Source organism: Phyllobates terribilis, unplaced genomic scaffold (assembly GCF_046119375.1).
Source record: "Phyllobates terribilis strain yellow unplaced genomic scaffold, ASM4611937v1 Scaffold_5__5_contigs__length_657084704, whole genome shotgun sequence".
NCBI classification, from domain to species: domain Eukaryota; kingdom Metazoa; phylum Chordata; class Amphibia; order Anura; family Dendrobatidae; genus Phyllobates; species Phyllobates terribilis.
In genome coordinates, this window is record NW_027362765.1 from 283,708,956 (window position 1) to 283,722,998 (window position 14,043).

Here is a 14,043-nt window from a genome sequence, read left to right on the forward strand (position 1 = left end):
TATGTGTGACTGACATGTTTCTATCTATCTAATCTATGTGTGATGCTTTATTCCTTCTTGTCTAAATTGTCGGGTACCGGTGTATGCCGCTGCTGAATTTGCCGGCCGGCTTTTTTAAAGAGAGTGTCTTCTGAGCAGTTTGTCAGCTTTTGGACACCTTTGCAGGTGTTTTCTATGTGTTTCTATGTGTTTTTGTTTGCCTGCCATTGGTTTTAACGGTGTTCGACGGTGTTTTAAGGTGTTCGACGAACAGTTCGACGAACAGTTCCTCGAACATCCCGGTGTTCGACGAACCGAACCGAACCCGAACACTACGGGGGTGGCTCAACACTAGTTATGAGTAGTAGTGTTGAGCCACCCCCGTAGTGTTCGAGTTCGGTTCGGTTCGTCGAACACCCGTGTGTTCGCCGAACTGTTCGTCGAACTGTTCGTCGAACACCTTCGAACACCGTTAAAACCAATGGCAGGCAAACAAAAACACATAGAAACACATAGAAAACACCTTCAAAGGTGTCCAAAAGCTGACAAACTGCTCTGAAGACACAACTAACACATGGAAAAGTGACAAGTACATATAGTCATGCGAAAAGAAAAGAGGTGGAGGAGTAAAAGGAGGGGGAGACACAGATATAGGCATGTCATGCCCTTCTAAAATCCAAAAAGTGAGAAGCTGACACGTTCAGTTCGCTCCTGCCCGTGCCACCTCCGTGTCGCCGGGTTTGTGCCAGAGCCGCGGTGAACCCTGACGGCCAGCCCCCCTCTCCCAATACTGGTGCCTGTCCGCTGGTGGGTCGAGCGAGCCCCCCTGTGGTGGAGGCAGCTCTAATCTTTTTAATTTAAATTGTCTCTCTAATTTGAATGAATACACTTTAAATCCATTTACAAGGATCTATTGGAGGGCAAGTCTCATGCCAGCAGCCGCGTAATTCCAGCTCCAGTAGCGTCCACTAAAGCTGCTGCAGTTAAAAAGCTTTTATAAGGATCGAGCTCGGCTGTCCACCGCAAGGCATCCTACTGCCAGTCCGAGCCCCTATGCCTTGGGGTGCCTCCTGATGCTCTTCACTGAATATGCCGTGGTCCCGAAGCATTTCCTTTGAAAAAATTAAGTGTCAAAACTACAGGTGGTGTAGCTTGCTTAACAGCCGGGATAATCCGCTGACTAGCAGACACTGCTACTAGGCACAAAGTATTTCCTGGGCTAGATGCAGTTAAAAATTTGTAATTAGATACTCTCGTTGGATGCTGAGAAAGCATTCCATAGAGTCTCCTGGCACGCCATATATGATTCTCTTAAAAAGCTTGGGGTAGGGGTCTAGGGGACCCTTTTATAGCCAAAATCACGGCCCTGTATCGCAATACGTCACCTAGGCTGAAGATAAATGGAACTGTATTACCCTGAGGGCTCGGTTGCTACAGAGGTATTGCACCTCACCCAGAGGTGTGATATCTCACTCTCAGGTAAGGATGGAGTGTGGATCAGGACCCGACACCTGCATGCATTACACCACATTGCCGTGGGGCAGGGCGACCAATATGCCCCTGAGATGGGCACGACAGTCCCTGTCCCTGGCTGGAGTGGGGGGAGGGAACACTGAGGAAGGGGAACCCTGTAGTGCAGGAGCAGGGAGGAAGCAGTTCCTGGGTGCATTGAGAAGGGAGTATAAAAGGTGGGCACCATCTTAGTTCAGTGCAGAGAAGTCTGAGCAGAAGTGGCAGGGAGCAGGGGCTCTGCATGAGCTCTGCTCCGGAGGCGGGCCTAGTAACAGAAGCCCAGGCCTGGAAGAGGGAGAAGGAAGGAAGAGGAGCGGAGAAGGCTCCAGGAACGAGGAATGAAGGGATCCCAGGGGTGCGGACGGGCAAGTCGCCACCGCACGCCCGAATCCACCTGCGTGGAGGGGTCAGGCCAAAGGGGGAGACCGGTCCCCGAAACTAGTGGAGGCAGCAAACGACCCTCAGCTAGAAACCGGAGGCTGTGACATTTTATGTGGCGCAACCCCTCGCTACACCCGCTAGGAAGGCACCACATAGGGTCAGGGAAACTGGTGCCAAGTTTACCAAGAGGAGGCCCGAGGCAGCCGGACAGAAGGGTTGGTAAGAAAGGCCAGACAAAGGACACACAAAGGGGGTCCTGTGAAGCGCTCCAAAGTTATCTGGGAGTTGTCTGAGCCCCTCACCTGGTGAGCACAGTACGACGTGGGCAGCCGTTACCTGCAGACGTGGTCTGGATAATAAGAACTGTGAGTAAAGGCCCTGGACTACATCACTGACTCCGTGTCGTTACTGCTGCTGCCCTGCACCATCACCCCCATCCTCCTCATACACTGCCCTGAGGCTATACTCATCCCGTGGGGAGTTATGCTACGCTCTGCTGCACCCACAACACCAGCCTCAGCGGTCTGCCCTGGAGCGGCGGTTCACTCTGACCGCAATCCACGGGTGGCGTAGTCGGACATTTAAACATCAAAACCACATAAATAGTTCCGCCACTGGTTTGACCGCCCTGAGCCACGGAACCGGGTCGCCGCCACGGAGACTACAACCACCAGCATTCACCAAAAAGGGTCCGGCTCTGGGTGTCCCAAGGCCCAGGGGGCGCGTCAGAACATTTTCATCACCTTTCACAATCACCAATGGGACAAGGCAGGGATGTTCTCTGTCCCCTCTCTTATACATCCTAGTGACGGAGCACCTGCTCTCATCAATTCGCCATAACCCCAATATTAGGTGGATTGAGGTGGGAGGCACCGAGTACAAGTGCTCTCTATTTGCTGATGATGTCCTAGTATATATCACTCAATCACATATATCCATCCATGCTGTTATGGCTGAAATAGATCACTTTGTTACATGGTCAAATTTTAAAATCAATGCAGCGAAGTCTGAGGCCCTCGATGTTTCCCTCCCCAAATCCATATAGGATTCCATCCCGTCCAACTTTCCCTTTGCCTGGCTCTCACAGGGTATCAAATACTTAGGAATTCCTATTCATAGAGACCTCTCCCATCTATGTTATCTTAATTTTGGGCCCTTTATTGAACAACTCCATACAGACCACAGTTGGCAAGTTAGAACTGTAAGATTCACTACGTGAACCACTGGTGTTTTGTGGAAAAGCACATGTACACTGTGTTCCAAATTATTATGCAAAAAGTGTTTAGGAGTGATAAGGGAAGAATTTGTTTGTTTGTCAGTTAAACTCATTGATGGGGATGTGTGTCAGGGCTCTTTATATCACTGTAAGCAATTGCAGACACCTGTGCTAATTAGTTTGGCAGGTGTGTCCAATGAAAGGCAAGACTACTTAAGAAGGCTGTCTCACATTATTAAGCAGCCTACATTTTCTGCCAAAATGGGAAAGAAAAAGGATGTGTCGGCTGCTGAGAAGCAACAAATTGTGGAGTGTTTAGGTCAAGGCATGACTACAATCAACATTGTGCGATGATCAGGATGAAGTGTCTTGGCAATCAAGAAGTATGTAGCTGATTCACAGTACACACGTGTGCGTGCTGATAAGGGCAAATTGAGGACTCTTTCCGACAAGCAATTACGTCAGGTTAAAAGAGCAGCGGCAAAAAAGCCTTGTCATAGCAGCAGACAAGTTTTTGAAGCTGCTGGTGCCTCCAATGTCCCCCGAACAACAAGATGCAGGGTCCTTCAGAGGTTTGCAGCTGTGCATACGCCATCCTGTCAACCTCCTCTATCCACTTCACACAAGCAGAAACGGCTCCAATGGGCCAAACATTACATGAAGACTGATTTCAAAACTGTTTTGTTCACGGATGAGTGCCGTGCAGCGCTCAATGGTCCAGATGGATGGAGTGGAGGATGGCTGGTTGATGGACACCCCACGCAAACACGGCTACAGCGCCAACAAGGAGGAGGTGGAGTAATGTTTTGGGCTGGAATCATGGGGAGAGAGATTGTCGGCCCCTTTAGGATCCCTGAAGGCGCTATAGATGAACTCCATAATGTATGTGGATTTTCTCAAACAGCACTTCCTGCCATGGTTCAAGAAGAAGAACCGTGTATTTCACAGCAAGATCATTTTTTTGCATGATAATGCACCATCTCATGCTGCACATAAAACATCTGCATCTCTGGCTGATATGGGCATAAAAGGGGACAAACTTATGGTGTGACCCCCATGCTCCCCTGACCTCTACCCCATTCAGAACCTCTGGAGCATCATCAACAGGAGTGTCTATGATGGCGGGAGGCAGTTCACATCTAAGCAACAGCTCTGGGAGGGTATTCTGTCCTCATGCAAAACAATTGAAGCAGAAACCATCCAAAACCTGACAAATTCAATGGACGAGAGAGTTCAGAAGCTCCTTTCGAACAAGGGGTCCTATGTGAAAATGTAACATCACCTAGAATAAAGTTTTTAGTTGAAAACTGTATGATTTCAGTTTCTAATAACCTGCTAATGCTTATAATTTCAAAAATGACCACTTTTTTGGTCTTTATTAAAATGAAAAGGTTGATCGAAAAGTTTGGCGGATCTAAGAGTGTGGCAACCCAGTAGTCATGATTACTTCAAATTCTGACAATATGAGGGTCATGTTGCAGGTAGTGCAGCAAGAAGGCACTTATGTGTCTTGCGCATCTCGGAGCCCCAAAATTATTTTCCGGGCTAGATGCAGCTAAAAATTATTATTAATTTTAAATCTGGTGGAGCTTAGTATAGATGGCCTAATAGGATCAGTGCTGCACACTGCTACAAAGCCCAAATTATTTTCCAGCCAAGATACAGATAAACATGATTAGTAATTTTAAATCTGGTGGAGCTTATTATAGATGGCCTAATAGAATCAGTGCTGCACACTGCTACAAAGCCCAAATTATTTTCCAGCCAATATACAGATAAACATAATTAGTAATTTGAAAGCTTAAAACAGTTGGTAGGGTGATTTTAACCAATCATCCATCTTTTACTCTCCCCAGGATGACACAGGGGTAGAAAAGTCGTTTCGGATCCATGATTTGTTCATCTTTATGAACGTGAGTCTGTCTACATTATCAGTGGAGAGCCGCGTGCGCTTATCTGTCAGCAAACCACCAGCAGCGCTGAACACACGTTCAGACAGAACGCTGGCTGCGGGGCATGACAAGATCTCCAAGGCGTAAGTGGCTAGCTCCGGCCATTTATCCAGATTGGAAGCCCAAAAAGAGCAAGGGTCCAGTGACACAGTCATGGCTTCAATGTTTACTTGGAGATACTCCTGTACCATCGTCTCTAGGCGTTGACTATGTGTCAGACTTCTTGTCTCCTGTGGCCTTGCAAAGGATGGGCTAAAAAAGTGGTGAAATGATTGCGCAAAATTGATGTTACCAGCAGATACTGTGGTTCTGTTATGGTTTGAGTGCTGAACACTTGACGGTCCCACGGTTGGCAAGTTGGAACTGTGAGATTCACTACGTGCACCACTGGTGTTTTGTGGAAAAGCACATGTAAGATTCTGCAACAGTCTCTGCTGATACTCCTGCATGCGTGCATCCCTTTCTATGGCAGGAATAATTTCTGCAAATTTACTTTTGTACCAGGGATCTAACAGTGTGGCAACCCAGTAGTCAGGATTATTTCTAATTCTCCCAATTCGAGGGTCATGTTGCAGGTAGTGCAGCAAGAAGGCACTCGTGTGTTGCGCATCCAGGAGCACCAAGTCCCTGTTGTGTTGGTGGCGAGGTAACAATCATGCTTCCTTCCTCTGTCCTCTCCCCCCAACCTCGCACAACAGAAATGTGATCAAGGTCTCCCTCATCTGATGAGTCTTCCATCAGTTCATCCTCCACTTCTTCCTGGGCTCCTGCACCTTCCTCACTAGTTTGGCTGCTACCATGCGCCCTGGTAAAACCATCTCCCCCACCCTCACATGCTTGCCGCCTTGGTGCTGCCGACCGTCTTGACCTTGCAGATGTTAGCCCTTCCGCATACAACTCCTCCTCCTCTACTTCCTCCACCTCCTCTTGTGCCACCACCTGACCCCGAATTCTGTTTAACATGTGCTCCAGCATGTAAATCACCGGAATAGTCATGCTGATAATGGCATCGTCAGCACTAAACATCTTCGTCGCCATTTCAAAACTGTGCAGAAGGGTGCATAGGTCCCTGATCTGAGACCACTCCTCCAGCGTGATTTGCCCCACGTCTGGATCTCGTTGGCCCAGGCTATACGTCAGAACGTATTGCACCAGGGCTTGTCGGTGCTGCCACAGTCGCTGCAACATGTGCAGAGTTGAATTCCACCGGGTAGGCACATCGCATTTTAGCCGGTGAAGTGGCAGGCCCAACGACTTCTGTAGAGATGTAAGTCGCTGAGCTGCGGGATGCGAACGGCGGAAGTGAGCACACAGCGACCGTGCCCTCTGCAGAAGACCATCTAGTCTGGGATAGTGGGCTAAAAATTGCTGGACAACCAGTTTCAACACGTGAGCCATACAAGGCACGTGTGTGACATTGCCCCGGCGAAGGGCCGCACCCAGGTTTGCAGCATTGTCGCACACGGCCTTCCCTGGTTTCAGGTCCAGTGGAGACAACCATTCATGAAATTGGTTCTCCAGAGCTGACCACAACTCCTCAGCTGTGTGACTCATATTTCCCAGACATTTCAAAGTAAAAACCGCCAGATGACGTTGAGCCCTACTGCCAGCATAGTAAGGAGGTGTGCAGGATCCCTTCTGCGCAGTTAGAAAGCTTGTGGCATGACCAGACAGGCTTTGGGTGCAGGTGGAAGACCGAGAGGAGGTTGAGGAGGCAGAAGCAGTGGAGGAACTTTGACATAAAGAGGATTGACGCACAACTCGTGGGGACGGCAAGACTTGGACAGCAGCCCCTTGTCCTGCTGTCACCATAGTTACCCAGTGCCCAGTCAGCGACATGTAACGCCCCTGTCCATGCCTACTCGTCCAAGTGTCTGTGGTGAAATGCACCCTGTCACACACAGAGTTTCTCAAAGAAGCGGTGATGTTGTGTGCGACATGCTGGTGGAGCGCAGGCACACCTTTCTTTGAGAAGTAGTGCCGACTGGGCATCTGGTACTGGGGCACTGCGACGGACATAAGGTCTCGAAAATCCTCTGTGTCCACCAGGCGGAAAGGCAGCATTTCTGTAGCCAAGAGCTTGCAGATGGTGAAATTCAACCTCTTAGCTTTCTCATGGCTAGGAGGAAATGGTCTTTTACTTGTCCACATCTGAGGGACCGAGGGCTGGCTATTGTGCTTAGACAGGGTTGATAAGGGTGTCCCCTGCAAACTGCCGGTCTGTGAGGAAGATGCAGGCGGACATGTTAGGTTGCCTTGATCCAAAGGTGGTGCTATCGATGTCGGACAGCGCTCAACACCAGCTGGTGTTACCACCTCCAAAGAAAATGATGACCTGCCAATCACGCTGGCTGTTGCGGGTAAAGAGGTGGCAGGTCTGCGCCCCAAAACAGGTGTGACTGCTGTCCCCCCAGTCACAGAGGATGAAGAGGCCGCGGATGCACAAGATATGGCAGACGGTGGTTGGCCCGGCCGGCTAGGCCGCATTGTAGCACACTGAGCTTCCCACTGCAACTTATGCTTCATGTCCATGTGCCGGTTCATGCATGAAGTACTCAAACTATGTATTTTTTGGCCTCTACTTAGCTTTTGCTGACAAATGTTACAGATAACACGAGTTGGGTCATCTTTATCGATCTGAAAAAATGCCCAGGCTATGCAAGGCTTAGCACCCATGCGACCTGAAGAGCCACCACGACTTGTGGTGAGAGGCAGAGTTGTGTTTGAGGATGCAGTTGTTGACGTGCTTCCAGTACTACGTCTCTGTCCAGGAAGGCGCAACCTGACCTCGTCGTCACTAGCATCTTCCTCCACCTCCTCTGCTGACCTCATCTCTTGGCTGACTGTGGGTTGACAGTAAGTGGGATCTCCAACTTCATCATCATCACCCTGTGCGTTATCACACCCGTCGTCCTCAGAGCCAACCTGTTCCTGCCCTGACAAAAACTAAAGTTGTCGCTCCAATCAGGTATTTCAGTCTCATCATCGTCTTCCTCATTGTCTCCACCAACAGGAGTTACAGTTTGGGAATGAGGGTCTACATTATGGTCAGAACCTTCTGCGTCTGGTCCTGGATCCGACTCATAAAGATTCTGGGCATCAGTGCAGATCATTTCCTCGTCTGGATTCACAGAAGCGCTGGAGTCGACCTCTGATTCCCAGGCTATAGTATGAGTAAACAGCTCTGCTGATTAAACCATCTGTTCTACCTCATACTCAGACGGGCAGCTGGAGATTTGGGAGCTGTGAGGAAGCAAGTGCGATTGGGGTGACACCTTTGAGGACTGGAGTATTTGTGATGTTGAAGTTGATGTGGAGGAGAGCCCACTTAAAGGAGCACTTGATATCCGTTGAAGCACCTGCTGTTTTTGTGCCTCATCTGGAATTTGTAGCGATTGGCGTGGCCGTAAGAAAGGGATCTTATCACATTGTCCGCTAAAAGAAGTAGACATTTTAGTTTGGCTGGAAGATGGTCTTTCTTCTGCAGATGTTACTGTTGCTTTAACACCTACCCCACGGACACAACCTTTTTTCCCCTTCCCAACACGCCTATTCCCCTTTCCACCAGCAGCAGGCCTTTTTCCACTCATTTTGGTGGTTAACTAATTCACAACTCTGGAGTTGTTTGCACAAAAAAACAATGGATGGGAACCGAGCAGAGCTGAGTGGCCAAACTGTGGTATTAGGCCAAAACTATTGGCTGGGTTAGATGCAGAAAACAATTATATTCAATTTGCAACCTGATGGAGGTCAGTATAGATGGACTAATAGAACAAGTCCCACACACAGCTAGAAGCCCAAATATTTTTTCAGAGGTAGATGCAGAAAAAAAAATATTCAGTTTGCAACCTGATGGAGGTCAGTATAGATGGATTAATAGAGAAAGTCCCACACACTGCTAGAAGGCCAAATATTTTTCAGAGCTAGATGCAGACAAAAAATTATTTTGAATTTGCAACCTGATGGAGGTCAGTATAGGTGGACTAATAGAATAAGTCCCACACACTGCTAGAAGGCCAAATATTTTTTCAGAGCTAGATGCAGAAAAAAATTATATTCAGTTTGCAACCTGATGGAGGTCAGTATAGATGGACTAATAGAGAAAGTCCCACACACTGCTAGAAGGCCAAATATTTTTTCAGAACTAGATGCAGAAAAAAATTATATTCAGTTTGCAACCTGATGGAGGTCAGTATAGATGGACTAATAGAGAAAGTCCCACACACTGCTAGAAGGCCAAATATTTTTTCAGAGCTAGATGCAGAAAAAAATTATATTCAGTTTGCAACCTGATGGAGGTCTGTATAGATGGATTAATAGAACAAGTCCCACACACAGCTAGAAGCCCAATATTTTTCAGAGGTAGATGCAGAAAAAAATATATTCAGTTTGCAACCTGATGGAGGTCAGTATAGATGGACTAATACAACAAGTCCCACACACAGCTAAAAGCCCAATATTTTTTCAGAGCTAGATGCAGAAAAAAATTATATTCAATTTGCAACCTGATGGAGGTCAGTATAGATGGAGTAATAAAACAAGTCCCACACACAGCTAGAAGCCCAATTATTTTTTCAGAGGTAGATGCAGAAAAAAAAATATTCAGTTTGCAACCTGATGGAGGTCAGTATAGATGGACTAATAGAGAAAGTCCCACACACTGCTAGAAGGCCAAATATTTTTTCAGAGCTAGATGCAGAAAAAAATTATATTCAGTTTGCAACCTGATGGAGGTCTGTATAGATGGATTAATAGAACAAGTCCCACACACAGCTAGAAGCCCAATATTTTTTCAGAGGTAGATGCAGAAAAAAATATATTCAGTTTGCAACCTGATGGAGGTCAGTATAGATGGACTAATACAACAAGTCCCACACACAGCTAGAAGCCCAATATTTTTTCAGCGGTAGATGCAGAAAAAAATTATATTCAATTTGCAACCTGATGGAGGTCAGTATAGATGGAGTAATAGAACAAGTCCCACACACAGCTAGAAGCCCAAATATTTTTTCAGAGGTAGATGCAGAAAAAAATTATATTCAGTTTGCAACCTGATGGAGGTCAGTATAGATGGACTAATAGAGAAAGTCCCACACACTGCTAGAAGGCCAAATATTTTTTCAGAGCTAGATGCAGAAAAAAATGATATTCAATTTGCAACCTGATGGAGGTCAGTATAGATGGACTAATAGAATGATGCTATGCCCAAAAGATTTTACTTCACTAGGTGCAGTAAAAAAATTGGTATTCTATACACAGGTGGTATATCTTGCAACACAGATAGGCTACTCCACTGACTAACACACTCTGCAATAGGCCAAAAAGGATTAGCTTTGCTAGATTCAGCCAAATGCTGTGAAAAAAACTTGCACAGCACTGGCACAGACCTGCCTGGCAAAAACTGATAGGAACTGATGTAACCTAGTCCTGAAAAGGACTCCAATTACAATTAGTCTTTACTCCCACAATCTATCTATTTAAGAGCACAGACCTGCCTGATAAAAGTCGTAGGAAATGCTGTAACCTAGTCCTTAAAAGGACTGCAATCACAACTATTCCCTACTCCCAAGCTATGTGTAGATTTGGGCGAAAATTGGCTTGAAATTAACAAGGTATAGCGCACACAGCAACAGCGGTGCCGTCTAACACGCAGCTGCTGCAGTGAGAAAATGGTGGCGACGGGGAAAATGGCTTGGCCTTATAGGGCAAGGACATGTGACATACACTGCCAATGACACATGCCCTTGCTTGTGTGAAAAAAAGCACTTCGCTCCGTGTGTGCACTGCTGATAGGCTGACAGATTGCACCTCCCCACTGTAAATGCGGGAAAGAGAAAAAAAAATGGAGATCTTCATTATTCCTGCAGAGATCCATCCCCTGCCCCTCCCCCCACCCCGCTGTACACTCAAACTGCGTATTAACATTAATTTTCATCATTACTGAGAAAAAATCCAGTTATGATTTTGGTGCACGAACAGTTATCGAACATAACCTCGAACAGCCGAATTTTTCTCAAATCGTTCGTGTTCGCCGAACGGCTCGAACACCGCCCAAAACAGCTCGAATTTGAGATTGGCGAACAGTTCGAGTAGAACAACGCTCATCTCTAATGAGTAGCTCTCCTATTACAAGTATACTGTTTATTGGCTGAAAATAGTTTATCATTATTGTTATACACTTTCATTTGATTCTCACGGTCATATTTCTAGCTCTAGGTAAGTCTGATTGGGTCTTTATTTATGTCTATATTCAGAGCACGGACCACTAATGCACAGACTGGCTGTGGCACTCCCGACCCGAGAGTGAAAGCCTTATAGAAATATATGAAGCTTTCACGCTCGGGTCAGTAGAGCCACGGCCAATCCATACAGTGAGGTCCGAGATCAGACCGAATTATACGGATGTCTGAATGAGCCCTGGCACTCACTAATTACAAGCATGATTCACTAATGAAAATTTGCCATTATTAGCAAAGGAGACGATAAATGGTAAAATTATTGTTTGTCATCAATTTTGATGGTGTAAAAACAGTTGTTATCTATGGCACTGATGGTGTCATTTATCCATTGTATTAGTGCATATCACAGTCAGGTGCTGGTGTTCAGTGGTGATGGATTTATATATTGGGGAAATATTATGCTGCACCCGAAACTGCATATAAAACTATTAACTATATCCACAAGTATTTTCACCTTATAGTGTACATTATCACCAGCAAACGTTAACTAAATAACACCATTATATTGTTATTAAATAATACCTCTATACATCCTATATGTCATCTGAACAATTACATCATACTGTAACTGAGCCAAACCACACCATACATAATTGAGTAAGTCAATATACACAGCAAGATTATGGCAAACAAGCATTTCTTCAAATGCTCATCTATTATAACCGTGTGCTCTAAACAGGCATCTGATCACGTGATGAATGAGTAAAACACTTATTGTTGTTTTCAGCAGCACATGGTCCTGTATAAATAAGGCCTGTGCTGCCGAGAGCAATGGCAGCCTATGTGCACTGAGCGATCTATTACAGATTGTTTATTTGCGTATCTGAAGTGCTCCTTGCTTAAGCTCTTCACGACATATGATGTCATACGTCGAGTTCCAAGCTCAGCACCAGAGCCCGCATCTTTCCCTGCACATGACAGCTGACTTGATCAGCTGTCATGTGCCTCTAACAGCCATGGGTTAACCAGTTAAATCCCCCTGTCAATCTCCGACAGTGAGATTTAACATGCATCAATTGAAACATCGCTAGTGTTTAGAGGAGATGATCATTTTTTGCTATACATAGCAATGCTGAAGCCCTGCTATGTGTAGCACAGGTGATCAGATGATCACAGCTTCAAGTTTTCTGAGGGGATTATAAGGCCATGGCCCCACTATCAGTATTTGGTCAGTATTTTTTCTCATGAGTGGGAGCCAAAACCAGGAGTGGGTGATAAATGCAGAATTGGTGACTTGTTTCTATTATACATTTTCTCTGATTGTTCCTCACCTGGTTTTGGCTCCCACTCCTGAGAAAAAATACTGACTAAATACTGACCAAATACTGATAGTGAGGCCATGGCCTTAAATAAAGTAAAAAGTGAAAAGAAAAGTTTTTAAAAATATGAGAAAAAAATTAAAACACCAGAAAAATTAAAATCACCCTCCTTTTGCCCCATTGAAAATAAATCAATTTTAAAAAAAATACACATATTTGGTATCGCTGCATTCAGAAATGTTTGATCTATCAAAATTTAAAGTAAATTAATGAGATTGGTAAACGGCGCAATGATGAAAAAAATTGAAACACCAGAATTACATTATTTTTGCCGCCGCAACCTTGCAAAAAAATTTAATGATGTAATAATAGGCAAAACATTGTATCTACCCTAAAATGGTATCAATAAAAATGTCAGCTTAGGGTGCAAAAAATAAGCCATCACTCATTCACAGATCCAGATACAGCCAGGTCCTTTCCATATTACAGGGCTAAAAATCCAGCTATTTAAAACTGTGGTTTGTCCGTCACACGGATCACATATAATTGAGCTGAAAATACTGCCATTTCTGGCCTCCATTAAAAATTTGTTTCAGTGTGTCAGTGAAGCACCAGTTTGCTGTTTAAAATAGTTAACTACAGGCCAGGTATTTAAATCTGTGGTTTATCAGTCACACGGATCACATATACGTTTTCAGAAAATACTGTCATTTCTGGCCTCCATTGAAAATTTGTTGCAGTGTGTCAGTGAAGCAATTGACACCAGTTTGCTGTTCAAAATAGTTACCTACAGGCCAGGTATTTAAAACTGTGGTTTCTCTGTCACACTTATCACATATACGTTTTCAGAAAATACTGCCATTTCTGGCCTCCATTAATTTTTTTTTTCAGTGTGTCAGCAAAGTTTTTGACACTGGTTTGCTGTTCAAAATTGTTACCTACAGGCCAGGTATTTAAAACTGTGGTTTCTCCGTCACACGGACTACATATAACTTCACTCCAAATTCAGCCATTTGTAGTGAGCGTGGAAGATATTGCCCTCCATTTAAAATGGGCAAGGCGCGTGGCAAGGGACAGAGAACTGGACGTAATGTGGTACATGAAGAGGCCGAGGCCGTGGGCAAGCTGAAATTGTGCCACTTAAAGCGGGGCAAGAGGAGATCGCATGTAGCGATGCCCAAATATTTGAGCAGCCACGGTCAAACGAAGGCGACGGTGGGAAAGTGTCACAAGAGGTGGACGATGATGAGACAGAATTGCCAGAAAGTCAGGAGGAAGACCAGGGTGCAGAAGTGGAAGACGAGGTGGTGGATGATATAGTAACTGACCCAACCTGGCAGGAGGACATGCAGAGAGAGGAGAGCAGCACACAGGGGGAGGGAGGCAGAGCACCCCAACAGGCAGGAAGAAGCAGTGTGGTGGCCGGAGACAGAAGGCAGGCAACACCAACACGAAGGAAGTTGCCAGTACAACTGTTAGGTCTTCCCGAGTCTGGTTGTTTTTTA